The sequence below is a fragment of the Odocoileus virginianus genome, chromosome 24, assembly GCF_023699985.2.
Source record: "Odocoileus virginianus isolate 20LAN1187 ecotype Illinois chromosome 24, Ovbor_1.2, whole genome shotgun sequence".
In the NCBI taxonomy this organism is placed as follows: domain Eukaryota; kingdom Metazoa; phylum Chordata; class Mammalia; order Artiodactyla; family Cervidae; genus Odocoileus; species Odocoileus virginianus.
Window position 1 is genome coordinate 12,100,492 of NC_069697.1, and position 17,536 is coordinate 12,118,027.

The window sequence follows — 17,536 nt, forward strand, 5'->3', positions numbered from 1 at the left end:
GTTTAGGTAAGAGTCAGTGTAAATAATGAGTTCAAGATTGTAAAGATCGTAAAGAATCTATATTTACCCACACTATATAAGGATATAAGTACGATTTTGAACGTTAGAGACGTAAGATATCACAGAACGATAAATGGGCTATTTCTTTGTTCCTTGGTAGATAAATGGGGCCCCAGTTGAAAAGAGATATTCTAAAGATACCAACAAACAGCTGGAGATATAACTGCTTTTTAGGATTTGTTAAGAGGCTATATGGTGAGCCCTGGCACACTCAACCATTAGCCAACCATTATCATCTCCCTCTTTCTGATCATTTCTTGCCAGTTGCAGAGAAAAGGAGGAATGAATCTGTAGATTGTGTTTCTGCTACTATTTCAAATTCTATAAGCCATGGGTCTTGTCTGAGATGGAGAGCAGAATAAATCAGGTGTATTTGTGTCAATTGGAATCATGTTCTTTTTTTTATTGAAATATTGTTGATTTACAATTTGTGTTAATTTTTGCTATGCAGCAAAATGATTCAGTTATACATATTCACATATTCTTTTTATATTCTTTTCCATTATGGTTTATCATGGGATATTAGATATATTTCCCTGTGCTATAAAGTAAGAGCTTATTTATCCATTGAAAGCATGTTATTTTACCACTAAATCCTTCAATTTTTAAAACTTAATAAAAACATTCCCTTATATAATGACTGGTTAATGATCAAGACCAAGATATTTAACATTTTACATAATTCCCTATACACACACATATGTCATTATCTTGTGAAATATCTCAGTATGAATTTGATGTTTATGATGTTTCTTTTTTTTTTCTTTTTTCCATTTATTTTTATTAGTTGGAGGCTAATTACTTTACATCATTGCAGTGGTTTTTGTCATACATTGAAATGAATTAGCCATGGATTTACATGTATTCCCCATCCCGGTCCCCCCTCCCATCTCCCTCTCCACCGATCCCTCTGGGTCTTCCCAGTGCACCAGGCCCGAGCACTTGTCTCATGCACCCAACCTGGGCTGGTGATCTGTTTCACCCTAGATAATATACATGTTTCGATGCTGTTCTCTTGAAACATCCCACCCTCGCCTTCTCCCAGAGTCCACAAGTCTGTTCTATATATCTGAGTCATAAGTTTCATCTATTACATTTTTGTCAGGAATATCACAAGAATCAGGAATGTGACAGAAGGCATCACAAAATATCACAGAAGGTAAAAGGCATATGATATTAATTTGATTATATAGTTAAAAGGTTATCTTCAAAGTTTATCTACTATGAAGTCACTGTATTTCCCTTTCCCCTTCATAATTAATACTCTGTGGGGAGTAATTTGAAATTATGTAAATGTCATTTTCTTAGCAAAATTGTACTCTCAATCACTTAAATACTCACTAATTTTTCTAATTCCATCACTCTTTCTATTTTTTAATTGTAGGAATGAATTTATTTGCTTCAAGCATGCTAGTCAACAACTGTTTACAAACTTGAGAAAGAAAATCAATTCTAACCTTTCATTTAACAAGCAACTCTTACTTATTGAGCCCGACTATATAGATAGTGCTGAGATGAACCAACTATCTACTGATGAGACAGTGTTAAATTAATGTATCTATTTAACAAGCTTCTATTTTGTGTGTCAAGCACTATACTTTAGGTTCTGGGTGATTAGTGAATAAAAAACAGACATGATTCTATCCTTTGAAGTTTTCTGTCTACTGAAGGAAACGGTTACTAAATAAACAGTCACAGACATAAATATAGAGCTTTATTTCGGTGAGAATGACACAGGACAGATGCCTGGTGCAAGAGGGTAATATAGTAGAGGGGCTGATTGCATTAGCAAGAATCCTTCCCTATTGAAAGGATGACTGATCTGAAATCTGAAGGAAAAGGGGGCATTGATTCTGGGTGGGAGGGGAAAGAGCATTTCAGGCAGGTGCACGGGCCCTGCAATTGGAGAAGGCGTGGTACTGTTGGAGAATTGAAAGGACAATGTATTTTGACCTAAAGGACAAAGGTAATCAGTTGTCTATGATAAAGATCTAAATTCATTCTCTTGTAATACTTCAAGCTGCCTTTTTAGTTTTGCTTTCATCCATCCATTCATTTCAGGCACTCAACAAATGATTATTGCATATTATTATTCTGTGGCAGGCACTGTGTTAGGTACAGATACAACAGTGAATAAGTCCACAGACCCTGGTCCTAAAATCTCACAGGAAAAGAGGAAAGGATGCCTAGGTACTATGAGATCACAGAGGAAAAGCATCCGCCTTGGTTTCCTGTCGCCTGTCTATAGCACTCCCGTGCCTTTCTGGCATGCTTAGTAACCATTCTGTCTCCTATCACCTACAGCTACCTGTTTCTCTGCAACTTTGTACATAGAACTAATGGTTGTTTATTAAACATCTCTGTGCCGGGGATTTAGGTTTCAGTGTAGTGCAGGCAACCCTACAAGATGATTAAAACAATGGCAACTTTTAGATCAAGAAATGGATTAAGAAACACACTCCTTTTTCTCTGTTTTCTATCTTTTGAGTGGTAACCACTGTCCATCTAGCTGCCCAAACCAGAAAACCAAAAGACATTTTTAACATCTTTCCTATCTTACATCTAGTTAGATGCCATGTCCTATAAATTTCAGCTGCCTAACAGCCATAAAGTATGTCCCCATGTACCCATTCACATTGCCACTAGTTTAACTTGGGCCATTATCATCTATCAGCAATGTTCCTGCAGTAGCTGCCTAGTGAATATTCTGTGCTTCACATTGACATGAATATGGTCATCCTAAAGTACAGACTTGTACATCCTAAAGTAGAGGCCCTGATGCTGGAAAGAGTTAAGGCAGGAGAAGAAGGAGACAACAGTGGACAAGATGGTTGGATGGCATCACCGACTCAATGGACATGAGTTTGAACAAGCTCCAGGAGATGGTGAAGGACAGGGAAGCCTAGTGTGCTGCAGTCCATGGGCTAGCAAAGAGTCAGACACGACTGAGCAACTGTATGACAACAAAGTACAGGCTTAATCATGCCCATGCCCTGCTTAACGTCCTTGAGTGGGTCTCCATGACTCTTAAAGGAAACAAGTCCAGGATGTTTAACTCAGCCTATAAGACACTTTTGGAGAAGGCAATGGCACCCCACTCCAGTACTCTCGCCTGGAAAATCCCATGGATGGAGGAGCCTGGTAGGCTGTGGTCCATGGGGTCACTAAGAGTCAGACATGACTGAGCGACATCACTTTCATTTTTCACTTTCATGCATTGGAGAAGGAAATGGCAACCCACTCCAGTGTTCTTGCCTGGAGAATCCCAGGGATGGGGAAGCCTGGTGGGCTGCTGTCTATGGGGTCGCACAGAGTTGGACACGACTGAAGTGACTTACATTACATTACATTATAGGACACTTTAGGCTACTATCTACCTCTTTACCTTCACTTCATCTAATCAGGATTTCACAGTCTACACCAGTAGCCAGAGTGAAGATCGCCAAGTATGCCTTTGCCTCTGGACCATCACTTCCTCTATTTGTAAACAAGCTACTTCGAGGAACAGCCCTTCCTTCTCTCCTGTCCGCATGGCACCATGGATTCTTGTTTTATTCAATGGACTTTAATTTCTTATTGTTATTTATACATTTTGATGTTCAAAATATCCTAGACTTATAAGTTAATTTTAAACGCCTTTTAAAGGCATTCTAAATTGTTTGTAGTTCTTTTAAAATGGTAAAACTTAAAGATAGTGAAATATTCAAATTTTAAATGTACTTTTTTTTTTGATGAATGCATACACCTATGTAACCCACATCTCTATCAAAACATAGAATATTTTCATACCCTATAGGGTTCTCTCCAACCCCTTCCCGGATGAGATAAATCAGAAATGTTATTTTAATTTTAATTAGAATTTTAATTTCAATACATTTTAATAACTAGCCTAACTGAAAAATTGTGAGTTGTTTTCAAATATATAGGATACAATGTCTGTTCATTTGTTTGATAGCACATGTAAAATATTGTTTACTACTGAAAAATACGCCGTTATTCAAGGTTTGACTTTAAGAACTAAAATTTTGTTTCTCTACAGATGAAACTACTGAAGCTGAGAGAGAATCCAGGCTTATCCAAGTTTACAAAGTTGCTTTGTACTATCAGTAGGATTAAAGTTATATATTTTGACATATAACTTGAAAATTGTTTTAGTATCCTTTGTAAATGGAAGTCTAATTCAACTTTAGTTTTGAAAAGCAAAACAGAATGCAAGTTATCAGTTCAAGCTATGGCTTTCTAACAAGTCCCAACAAGATCTCATTCATTTTCTCACCAATATACCACTGGACACAGAACAAGATAAAAACTTGTAGTGCAAAAAAGCCCAGATTGACAGATAATTTAATGAGAGGATGTGAAAGAAACTGACATACATTATAAAGCAGATTGAATTTATTAACTGTAAGATCTGTTTATGCTTCAATACATGATAAACTCTGGGTTTGCTTCATGAAACAGAATGTGATAGGTGTTGCCAATTTATTACCAATTCTTCAGTCCCTCTCTGTAATAGAATTAACTGATGCATGTTCTTAGTTGACTTTGCAGTAGGTAGCTCTCACTAGAATGGTCAAAGTATCTTTTTTTTTTTAAACTTAGCCATGTAACGTGCCTTGGCCAGTGAATGGACAGTTAACAACAGTGTGACACTTCCAAACCTAGATCTTATGAAATATACTGTTTCTACTTGTTCCTTTTATACTTCTACTAGTCCTCATGAAAAAGACACATTCCAGATACAAGGATGAAACAGACCTGAATCAGCACCACCCTGCTGACCAAGGAATCAAGGAGCAAGGGAATTAAATGTTACTTTAAACCACTGAGATTCTGAGGTAGTTGGTTTCATAGAAAAGCAGACTAATGTACAGAGATTACCTGGAAACATTGTACATGGTTGGGAGTCAATTCTTAACTCAGGAAAACAAAGTCTTTCTTTCTATCCCTCAACAACTGTTAGGTGAAGATGGTGCACCTTCTGCAGTTATTTTCAGCTCTCATGGAAATGACTGCACACACATGCAGAAACTTCAAATTAAAAAACAAAAATAACAAAACCAAACCCAGAAAAGCTTCTCGTTTTGAATCAGCAATTGCTAAGTGGTAGGACTGACCACTGAGAAGTTCAACTGTAGCTCTCAAAAAGGACCCCCATACAAGTGAAGACTGATGAAGAAAAAATTCTTCATTCTTTCTTTTGGCAAACTCTGTCTTTACTGATAACGAGTGAAAAGAAAAAAAACACAAAACATAGGGTCCTTGAGCAAAAAGTGCCATGGTTATGAGGAAAGATGTCAGGCAAAGTACTTGATAATCTAAATATAAAAAAAAAATCCTCAGAATATAATCTACTTCTAAATAGAAAAGAAGTTCTGTTTGATGAGCTCCATAGTATACAATAATACAGAAAATACGGGAAAGAGGGAAAAGAAATTCACAAGAGGGAAGGAGGTTATAAAAGAAATAACACTACAGAATTGGATTAAAAGGCAACACAAATATACCTACATCTATGTATTTAGATAAATGGCAAAATTAAAATTAGGATAAATAATATTTAATGCTATGATGATTTTTTTGAAAGTATATACTACAATTTAAAGTTTTCATATTATTGAATGCTTCTGATTTTTGAAATTAGAGGTATTTTATTTAAAGATATTAACATTTTTATTTTAGATGATTATTTGTTCTTTATGAAGTTAAAAATATTTTGGATGGTTATAACTTTTTGCTAATAACTTTGGATGCTTATAACTTATGCTTATAACTTTTTATAAGCATAACTGAAAATATTAATAGTAAAAACATCTTTGAAACTTTCATTTAATGATAAATAAGGTTTTGATTAATTTTTGATGAATAAAATATTTTTATTCTGATTATTTCTTAAGATTACATTCCAGAAATTGGATATTTTGACCAGAGATTCTTATGTTTAGAGATGCTATTTGACTTCAAAAAATTTACTCATGTCCCTCATAATATCGTTCCTCCTGCTCAGATACTGACAAATCACTCTCTGCAATGGTTCTGCCAATTTCCATTCTCATAAACAATGAAATTTGTTAGTCTGTAGCCAGTACTGAGAATTTTAATTGTTTAAACTTCAGGAATTTGATGGAATTATAGTAATGCAAGGATCTTTTCTGGAACTTGACAAGGAGAAGCTGTCTTATATGGTAGAACAAGATGGCCATATAAGCCTTAGTAGCCAGGGTTCCCTATGGGGGAAAAATAAATCTAACACAGAGAAGAGACATAATCTAAATTCTGATGTCATCACTAGAATTCCAGTGTTTTATATTACTTTGAGTAATATCTTGGGTTATTTTATTTACATGTTAATGAATCTTTTTCTGTGTGTGCTTAAAGTAGTTTGAGTTGGATTTCTGTAGTATACAACAGAATGATGTCTCCTAACACATTGGTAAATTGGTACTATTTTTTATATTCAATTTGGGTATTTTTTCTGTAATTACAATTTGATATTGGCATCATCAATTGTGCTAAATATATATATTTGCAGTCCAAGTTTTTCAGAGTTTTGATCACCAATAGCATTTAATACCTTTTGTTCTCAACATTGTTCTTGAAAACATTGAAGTTGCCTTTTGTTTTCATTAGAAACTTCAATCTGATACCCATATATTGGAATTTTAAAATATATTTTGCTGTTCTTATAAATTATGCATATATTGCATGGCTGTCTAATAATAAAGTATATGTGAATTTTACTTCATTTTTTCCTGCTTTTTACATGTAAAATAAGAATGAATTATAACTTAGCCTCTAAAGAGCAGAATTATTCTGTTTCCTTAAACAGTAAGCTTATTCTGTCATTTCCATTGAATTCCTTTTTTTGTTGTAAACAATCCTATTGTTTATCTTGGAAAATTCTGAAATATTTTCCATCTGAAATAAAATTTGCTTTTGTTTGTTAAGGAGACATTGGAAACTTAAGGAAAGTCTTAGAAACATTATCCTATATGTGAGATGTTTTGTGCATTTTATTTAGCTATTTCTGTTTCTTTATACAAAAAATTATTTTGTGATGATATTTCAGAGCTCACTGATTCCATTTTGATCTTGGCTATATTTGTACATTTCAGTCATTTTTATATTCTATTTTTGCACAAACATTCTTTCAAATTTAATTCCAACATACATTAATCTCTCCCCAGCATGCTTAGAATCTTTGCCTATAATGCTCTACTTGTTTTTACTTTATTAAAAAGTTTTCCCTAACTCTTGAGCTCTCCTCTTTCTTAGATATACAAACTTTTAGGCTCAACAGAGCATAAGAAGAGTGTGAAATTTTAATCACTTTTCATTTTCACTTTTCATAGATCAGGGGTCAGCAAATTTTTTTCTGTTACAGGCCAAATAATAGATACTGTAGGTTTTGCTAGCCATAGGGTCTGTCACAGTTAGTAATTTGTACTGTTGTAAAAGTAGAAACAGCCATAGATGACACGTGAATAAATGTGTTGCTGTGTACCAATAAACCTATCTATAAACAACAACAAAAAAAGGCATGATCAGGATTGGCCCATTAGCTGTACTTTTCTGACCCCTGTTATAGATAGGTAATTTTCTCATTGGCAATGAACTTAGGAAACAAACAAGAGGATAACACTATGTTTCAATAATTGCAATATTTGTAGACTTCAAGTGTCTATAACTACAATTCTTGTCCTTAAGACATATGGAATAGTTTGACAATTTTTGCAAAGACAAAGACATGCAGTGTATTCAATCTTATCAATATAAAAATATATACTTCACTTTGATTTCTAGGTCTAGAAATTTTTATAAAACTAATTTCTGAAAAATATAAAGAGATAACTTTAGATATAAGCAGTAGGGATATATGAGAGAGAAGTTAGGTGAAAAACAGCTAAATTCACTGCAAAGTTGAAAATTGGAACTGCTATAGGTATACTATTTTTCCGCTCTTCAAATGGTTATTCATGAGAATCAGGCTGAAGGTAAAAAGGTACAAAACAGAAAGAAATGTGGTCAGTCCCCCACCTGTTGATCTGTTGATCCAAGTCAGTGGGTCAGAGAACACCAAGAGGTGGCCAGACAGGGTATCTTTCTCTTGTTCCTAATCTTAGAGTAAAATCTCTTAATTTTTCACTGTTGAGGAAGATGGTATCTGTGGACTTATTGTATGTAGACTTTTTTATGTTTACATGCACAATACAATGAAATATTAGTATAATGATAATAGGAGGAATAGGAGAAACTGAAGTATTATTCAACATTTAAAAGGAAGGAAATTCTGCTATTTGTAACAGCATGGATGGACCTGGAGGGTATTATACTAAGTGAAATAATCAGACACAGAGGGACACCATAATCTTACTTATATGTAGAATCTGCTTCTTTCAGAAGCAGAGATTAGAATCCTGGCTGCCAGGGGCTGTGGGGAGGGTTTCTGGGGAGGTGATGGTCACAGGGTACAAGTTTCAGTTGTGCAAGATAAATAGTTAATAATAATGTTGTTTTGTACATGTAGAATGAGTGTTTTAAGAGCATAGATCTCATGTTAAGTGTTCTTACCACACAGAAACAATAAAGAGGATGATGATAAAGGGAATAGGAGAAATTTTTGGCAGGTGATGTGCATGCTTATGGCCTTGATGGTGGTGATGATTTTATGGTTGTATCCTTATCCCTGGGCTTCCCTGGTAGCTCAGATGGTAAAGAGTCTGCCTACAATGAAGGAGACCCAGGTTTGATCCCTGGGCCAGGAAGATCCCCTGGAGAAGGAAATGGCAACCTACTCCAGTATTCTTGCCTGGAAAATCACATGGACAGAAGCGCCGCGAAGAGTTGGACACGACTGAGCAACTAGCGCATACACACACATCCTTATCCACAAACTCACTGAACTGTATACATTAAATGTATATTCAGCATTTTACCTGTGTAATACCTCAATAGTATCTCAGTAAAATGGTTTAAAACCCCTCTCATTTGTATATGAGTTATAAGCATAAGGATTGAACATGATACCTACTACTATATGCTAAGAGAAAAAGGAAGTCGATCATAAATTACAGACCACTTAAAAAAAAAAAAAGAAAGTTCTTCCAGGGAAAAATGACATTTTAGAAAGATATAATACCCTACATTCTTAAAATTATGGAAAATAATACATCCTTTGATTCCATAAAATATTTTTTGAAAAAAATTAGTATGATAATAAGATCAAAAATGAGAACAGAAATCAGCGCTCATCAAACTGTAGATTACAACATCCTCATTTTCAAAAGGAGCACACACTAGAAGCAAAGAGACATGTATGTCCAGCAAAGTCAAATTTACAGATGACAGACTCAAGGAAAATATTACAATAGAAAATTTAAAAGATCAACAGAAATTCTTGATTAAATAACTATGACATTCAGAGAATGTCTGACATAAATATAATTGTGTCCCTGGGAAAAAAAAGTACAAACAGAACAGGAATAACATTGAAAAATAAAGGAATAATTGTTTTGCACGAAAGAGGGCCTTCAACTGTTGTTTCAAAGTTCAGAGCTTAGTCAGTGATAAACTGATAAAGAACACAAAACAGCAAAGCATATCTTGGTGAAGTTACTAAAATTCAAGTGCAAAGAAAGAAACTTACAAGCATTGAGCTAAGTAAAACAAGTCAGATATAGACAAAAAACATTTTTGACTACAACCTCCTTCAGGAGCAGTAGAAAAGTGCCAGAAAATTATTTAAAATATTTGCAGCAGAAGTAGTTCTCAAAGTGATGTCTGAGCTCCTTAGGGGCCTGTAAAAACTTTTTATAAATCAAAACTAATTTCACAAAAGTACTAAGATGTCATTTGCTATTTTATCTTCCATTTTCTAAAAATGTATATGGAGTTTTCTAGAGACTCTAATGATGTGTGATATTCCAAGAGATGGAAGCAGATATGAGATTCTATTCATTTTCTATTAAGCTGAATGTTGGACAGATTTGCAAGAACATGAAACAATGAGGTTGGAAAAGATGACTGATATGATTTCAATCTTCTTAAATTTATTAAGACTTGTTTTGCAGTCTAACATATGATCCATTAATAACCTTGAGCTAGATATTTCAACTTTCTAAAATACTTGTAATGTAGGCAGTGTGCCATGATTTTATAATTCCCAACACCACCTTCTTTGTCGCGCTACTGGGAGTTCCCTCTCTTGGTCGCACTATCAGAATTTCCCGTCCCCTTTTGTACTTCATTCTTTTCTAGAGTCTTCTAAAAGTGAGAGATTTAGCAAATTCATTCATTTCCTCTTTTAGTTATATTTGCATTTCAAATCAGAAGTTCTATAGAGATTTATGCTTGCCCCTCTTCCATACCATAAACTGGAAATACGGAAGAGAATACTTTAAAAAGTAGAGGCCATATTCTGGATAGTTTTAATATTTACTATATAGCAAGTATTCTTCTACATACTAGGAATATAAATGAGATGGAAAAAGTGTAACATAGAAGAAAAGGCACCAAACAGAGTAGGCTAAGATAAACGTTAGATACCTATATAGAAATAAGTGAAGCTTATAATTGGGGGTTTGTGAGGTTTCTCAGAGACTCAAAACACGAAATAATATGTTCTGATTTCTAACAATAACAAGAATGCATTTCATCCCAAGGAAGGGAAACATTAAAATTGTCTAATATTTAGCATCTCCAGAGGTTTTTATAATATATGCCTGATATTCCAATGAAATACTCCTAACCTGTTGATTCATTCCACGAGAACATGAAATATTCAAAGAGTATCAGAAAAAATAGAATAAAACATGATGCAATCCTTACCATCAAGAATATCTCAATTATCTTTAGATTTCAAATTCAATTTACTCTTACAGATCTAATGTTTCTGTTAGAGATCAAATGTGTCTGATGTTGAGTTTTCTTAACTTGAACTTTCTTTCTTGTTCACTTTGCTAGAATTGACTCCATAGCTGTCTTTTCCAGAGTACCATAAGCTGCTTTTTATTTAAAAATATCCCCCCTCCTCTTATATATATTCTCACCATGAGTTTTTTTTTTTTTTTTTTTAAGTTTTAAAGACAGTAAAACCAGGCTCAAATTCCAGATTTGTCAGTGACAGTCTTGGAAAACATGGACAAAGCCTTAATTATTTGAAATATCCATATTTTATAAAGATATTCTATGTAAATTCTTGGCACAACACACAGTACAGAGTACACATAACAGGGAATACAACTGTAGATATGTAGTTTGTTCTCTCACCAAAGCAAGATGGAAAATGTTCTCTGCCTTCACAACTTTCTCAGTTATTAGCAATCTATGTGGTATGGAGGGCAACTCTGGTCAAGTTTTCCCTGTTCCAAATGAAACATACAGGAGGAATATGCTATTTGATTCTGCCTACTCATGTATTCTCCCAACATTTATTATATTACATCTGGAACTCAACTTTTAAAATCTGAGCCAAAAATTTGTTGCTATAACCATACACTCTGATTTTGTCATTCAAAGATGCCTATTACAAAGAATGGTGGTCTCATGCATGAACTGAAGAGGGCAGATAAACTTCACAATAAAATGTCACAAAGATCAGATGAAACTTCACAATATCATCTCTCTTCCTCAAAAGGTCATTTGCTCCCTTGAAATTTTCTTTAACTTAGATTTCTAGTATTTTCCTCCCATGTTAAACACAAGTCTATTTTAGAATAGTCTTCACAGATATTTACAACACTGTGTCACCTCCCAGAGGAAATGCAAAGTACACAGTTTGTGAGCTGGACACACAGGCATTTGGCATCTTGTTAAAAATGCTGATTTGATTTGTGGAAATTTTTTATTTATACAGGAACCATACAGTCAAGTAAATAAAAAGTTAAAAATGTTTTCAATATCACATGGATTTGACCATGTAAGGTGAAAATAAAACTAGAAGGCTTATTAATTATTGGTGCTTAGGATAGCATATGTCTCCTTTAGCCTGAAATAAGATCAGGACATTTGCCCTGAGACATCATCAAGTGACTTTCTGAAAAAGTATAAAAGTCTTTATTTTTCTATCAGCTTCATTTTATAATTTTATGAAAGACTATCAAATTTTACTCATGATATTTTAAAATTTATTTAGTAATCCCAATACGATTTTATGTTAATGCAGTTTTACTAGGAATTGAAGTTGGACTCATAGGAGTATAATTTCCAAGGGCATATGTCATGGTACTTCATAAGTTATTTTATTCTTTCAGCCTTACTTTATTGGCCTTTTTAATATACTGGCTGTATTATACTATGAGGCTCACAGTAGATCCTAAGTCCTCACAAAGACCCTGTGTTTATATTTACTGTGCTCTAATTCAAGCTGCAAAACATTTTAAAGGTCCTGGAGTACAAATGACAATGTGAAATTTCCAAGATTATTTTAGAAGGTGACTGAAGTTACTGTAGTGTAAAACGGCAGTTAGAAATAGACATTACCGTACATTTTTAAATTATTGTAGATCAGTTCCATAATGACTTATCCACATTTACAAATCCACAGAGCTCTTAAACGGAAGGATTTTTTTTTTTGTTTGTTTGATGCCAAAACTCACTGATCAGCTAAATCTGACACAAATAGAAGTGAGACTATTCATAATTTTTATTTATCCCACTTAGTCTGAATAGCTATATGGTTTGCTATAGATTTGCCAATATGGCAACAGAGTATTACCCTAGACTCTGATGAATATTATTAATACATAGTAAATGATATGCATGTCATAATAAATTTTTTAAAAGCACAGTATAATATAAAAGAATAACACATGTATATTAGATTGCTAGGGCTATCATAACAAAATACTATAGGCTGGGTGGCTCAAACAACCTAATATTTTCTTACAGTTCTAGAAGTTAGAAGATCAAGGTGTTGGCAGGTTTGGTTTCTTCTGAGACCTCTAAGGATTATAGGGCCTCAATATATAAATTTACAAGGGGGCACCATTCAGTCTACAACAAGATGAAGAGTTTAATAAAATTTTCACGCACAGCTACACCATTACCAGCACCACAGAAACCCCTCTTATTTTCCCTTCCTGCCACTACCCCTATACCATCAAGGGAAATCTATGCTAATTTCTATTTGCATAGATTCAGTATTTTCTTCTTGTATATTAATGGAATCATATATCACATGCTCTTTCATGTACAGCTTCTTTCAATTCACTTCATCTATAATGCTTTGTATCATTATAGATAATTCACTCATACTGTTGAACAATAAATTGTGTTGCTAAATCAATTTATCTGTTCTATCACTAATGGACATTTGGATAATTTCCAGTTTTGAGCTACCACAAATAACACTGCTATGAGCTTTCTTTCACATGTCTTTTAATGAACATTATAGAGTAGTGAGTTGGCTTGTCATAAAGTATGATTATGTTGAGCTGTTGTAAGTCTGCTTTGCCATGTTTCAAAGTTGCCAGACCAACTGAAACTACCATTTGAAAAATTTCGTGCAAGTGATGTCTGTTTCATAAAGGCAGATATTGTAATTTAGAATCAATATAGGAAATCAAAGATAGCTCAGGAAAAGCATTAGAGAGAAAATGGGAGCCTCCACAATATTAAGATATGACACACACATCGGGTAAGTGTGCAAAGTACTACTGTACCAATACTAAGAATTAAAGGATAAAAATGAACATGGCTGTGTTTCATAATCATTTTTCTTAACTAAGAATAATAGATACTGGTTTCAAATGATTAGGGATCAGAAATGGCACTAAGAACTTCTTGATTCAAGGAGCTGTGATTAGACCATGTAACTAATTACCAAGGAAAGTTTAGAAGCTGTCTTCCTTCTAGCATGAAATGATTTTTAAAATTAAATTATGAATTTTATAATTAAAATATAAGAAAATTATTATAATTTTATAACAATATAAAATTATATCTGGGTATCTCTTACAAACTCAAATTCCTTATTATCTTCTTCAAAGAATGGTCATGACAATGAGTGTGCCTATCAATTCCCCCATTTGCTTTCAATCAATTTCTTGAACTTGTCCTAACTTAATTTTCATTGATGGGCACTGAATCCTTCAAATTCCCTAAGGATCATTTGCCAAGAGGTTTCTAGGTGGGTTTGGCCAATAGAAACACAAAAAGTTTGGGAGATCTGAGGAAGGAAAATAGCCAGTACTTCCTGCTTCTCCTCCTTTTTTCCAGCCCTCCTCAAGCAGCCTCCACCATAATTCCAATTTCCACTAGCTGGCCCTGACTCTGGTCACACCATCTCCCACTCTGGCTTCTCCAAATCCAAAGAGATTGCTGTTAATTATTTTTGGTTGCCTCACCATCCTTCAGCTTTCCAGCACATCTATCTCTTTGTAATTAATTCATCCTATTGAGCTACTTAGGATGGGCTGTTTTGCTAATTAAGCCTTTACTAATAAAGACCTAGGAATAGTTCCACAAGAGATTTTCAACATGGGATTTGGAGATTGGGTTTCTCTCCTCTTGGAGCTTGATCACATAAGAAATTTTTTCCTAATGGAAAATGCAATGCTATTATCTATGGCTTGCAGATGCATCGAGATTATCCGTATTACCACATATTATTACTTTTAGTTATTTAAGATTAAATGTCAACGTAGGGAAAAGCTTTGAGGTGTCAAGTCAAGTATCTGCTGACTGCTTCTGACAATTGTGAAGACCTTAAAAAGGATAAAGATAAACTCAAAATTTCCCCTCAAGAAACTGGAGAACAAGAGAAACTTTCCACTGTGGCCTTAAAGAAATATCTTTTTTTAGTTTGTCACTGTTAGGCAGGTAAGACTCAAAGTCTGACACACCACTAAATTAGGCTGATCATGGAATTAAAATGTAACTCAAAAATGCTCACCTTTGCCATGATTTTTATGTTAAAATTTGGGCACTGCCATGGAAGGAGCCCAAAGATTCGGATATGAAAACCTGAGAAGACAGACAAGTCTAAAAAAAGTTGAATCTTCAAGTTCTGCTGAAACTTACCAGCAGAAGTACTCTTCCTCTACTGTCTGAGATCACACTTACCTTTCTTAAAATTTTGTAGTAAGTTCATGTGAGATATTTATCTGTAAGAAAAATCCCATCATGCTCAATTATATCATTTGTTGCCTCAAGACTGGTAATTAGAAGAATGTTGGAAGAAGTTTTGATCAATGAATGACTCTTAAAATTTTTTCTTGGATATCACAAAACATGTTCATTGGGCTCAGATCTGTGGAAATGATAAATGACTAATAATATGCTTATAGACAGTATATGAAAAAATGCCAATTATTTTCTTGCTTAAGACATGCATTGCTAACATGAGTGTGGTTTTTAAAGCTAGTGAAGCATTTGTTTAAAACAAAAATCTTGTCTCTAGTTGATATTCTGCTGCTTCTATATGTCCATGTTATAGTTAAATGCATATGATTTAACTATAAATCCTGTATAAACAGGATTGCTTACTTCTCTAAGATATATGAGGCTAGGGATTGTGCAGACATTTATATTTTCCATTTTATTCAGCAGACTCTCTGAAAGCTGGCTCTTGTGGTGGTCATTATTTCTGTTTGCTGATACCTCCAGTTTTCATCCATCATAGTAAAGAACAGGAGCCAACTTTCACATCCTTTGAAGCTAGGCATGACTGTGCTATTTGCTTGGCTTATGAAAAGCCCACAGATGCACTCAGCAGTGTCATCCCTAGAAGGTAGTGACTCATTTGCCATGTTATCTTTCTCTGTTAGACTCACCTATCACTGGTGGCTCAGATGGTAAAGAATCCATCTACCATGCAGGAGACTGGGTCAGGAAGTCCCTTGGAGAAGGGAATGGCTACCCACTCCAGTATTCTTGTCTGGAGAATTCCATGGACAGAGAAACCTTGTGGGCTACAGTCCGTGGGGTTGCAAGAGTCAGACATGACTGAGTGACTAACACTTTCTCTGTTAGAGTAGACATAGATGCTGTAGGAAGATCTCTAAACTTGGGCAAAATGGAACATAGCCCTCTGATGAATATATCTCATGGTTTTAAGCCCCTGAGATTTTAGTGTTGTCACTTAATTAGATTTATTAAAATTTTTGTTGATTTTGTTAATTTCTGTGGATGGAGATTTTTTAAAAACCTATTACACACTATAGAAGTTTTCAATCCACTTTTAACCAGAATAGCATTTTTTTCAGGCAAAATTGCAAGCCAGATAAAAACAATTGAAATTGGGCTGTTTTGATAAAGGGGCTGGAAGGCTTGGGTGCTCAGAGTTCATTGCTCTACCCACCCATATTGGCTGAACTGTTCAGGGGGTCTCAATGGCTCTACTAAGACTTAGTTGGGCACAATTTTTCAAATGGAACTGTTTATTGGGAGATTTTGGTTTAATCCAAACTAGTAGTTGATGATACTTACATTTGATTCTTAACATTTCAAAAATACTGCCAAGATTCTTTTATATATATATAAAAATTTATACACACTAGAGAAGCCATTTCTAAATCCTACCTCATATTAGCTGTAGAGTAAGATTTGGAATGAGGAGTAAAATTGGTTTGGCTTTATGTCTGTGTGGGTGGTTATTGTGCTTAAGAAATGTTATATAACAGTAAAAATACATAATGAAATGGTACCTTTATGGCTTCTGATCAAATGGGATTTCTGAATCATAAAACACTAAGAGAGTATAAAGTGTTATTATTTTAATTAGGATAATGCATTTCAAGAAAACAAATATAAGCACTATTTTTTTTTTTTTTTTTTTTTTAGATGATGGGTTCTGAGCTCTTATCCAATCTAGGAAAAAGAAACTGAATGATTTAGCTTTCTCCCCCCTTTAATGTGCACAAAAAGACTAAAAAGGTTGGGAAGCGTGAGGAAGGGTAGGGAACTAACACAAACATAAGCTTATCCTACTGTGAAATTATTGCAAGGCCCCATCTGCAATATTCTGTCTTGTGATTGCTAGTGAAATGAAAGATATAATGCAGACAGAAGCTGCTCAGGAAGATGTAATTTAAATGGCCAAAATGATGGAATGCCTCCATGAAAAACCAGAAGATTAGGACTCTTCAGTCTTAGAAAATGAATGTGAAAAGAGTAATGATTAAAATGAGTAAATTGGTCTCTGAGACTCATTCTAGCTCAAAGAAATCTTGAAGGAAATGACAAATAATAATGGTAGCTAAAATTTTTGAATTCTAAAACCTGCTGGACTCTGTTCTGAGGATTCTTACATGCTTATTTATTTAATCCTCAAAGTAACTGATTGAAGCAGATACTTCAATTGAAATCTCTGCTTTGTAGTTGAGGAAACTGTAAGCCAACCTAGTTAACTTACATAACATCATGTAAACAAATAGGTTAGTATCTGAATTCTTAAAGATAATGAAATAGTTTTCAAATTATATATATATTTATTTACATGTATCAAAAATATTATATATATAATATATATAATATA

General features: G+C 34.1%; 1 long non-coding RNA gene across 1 annotated transcript in view; it reads left to right on the forward strand.

Moving 5' to 3' along the window:
• LOC110143077 (uncharacterized) overlaps positions 1-1,219 on the forward strand; it is a 55,757-nt gene extending 54,538 nt beyond the window's left edge. The window contains exon 4 of the long non-coding RNA XR_011483188.1: positions 1,166-1,219. This is a non-coding gene — a long non-coding RNA (uncharacterized lncRNA). The remainder of the gene's footprint in view (positions 1-1,165) is intronic.
• The last annotated feature ends 16,317 nt before the right edge of the window (positions 1,220-17,536 follow it).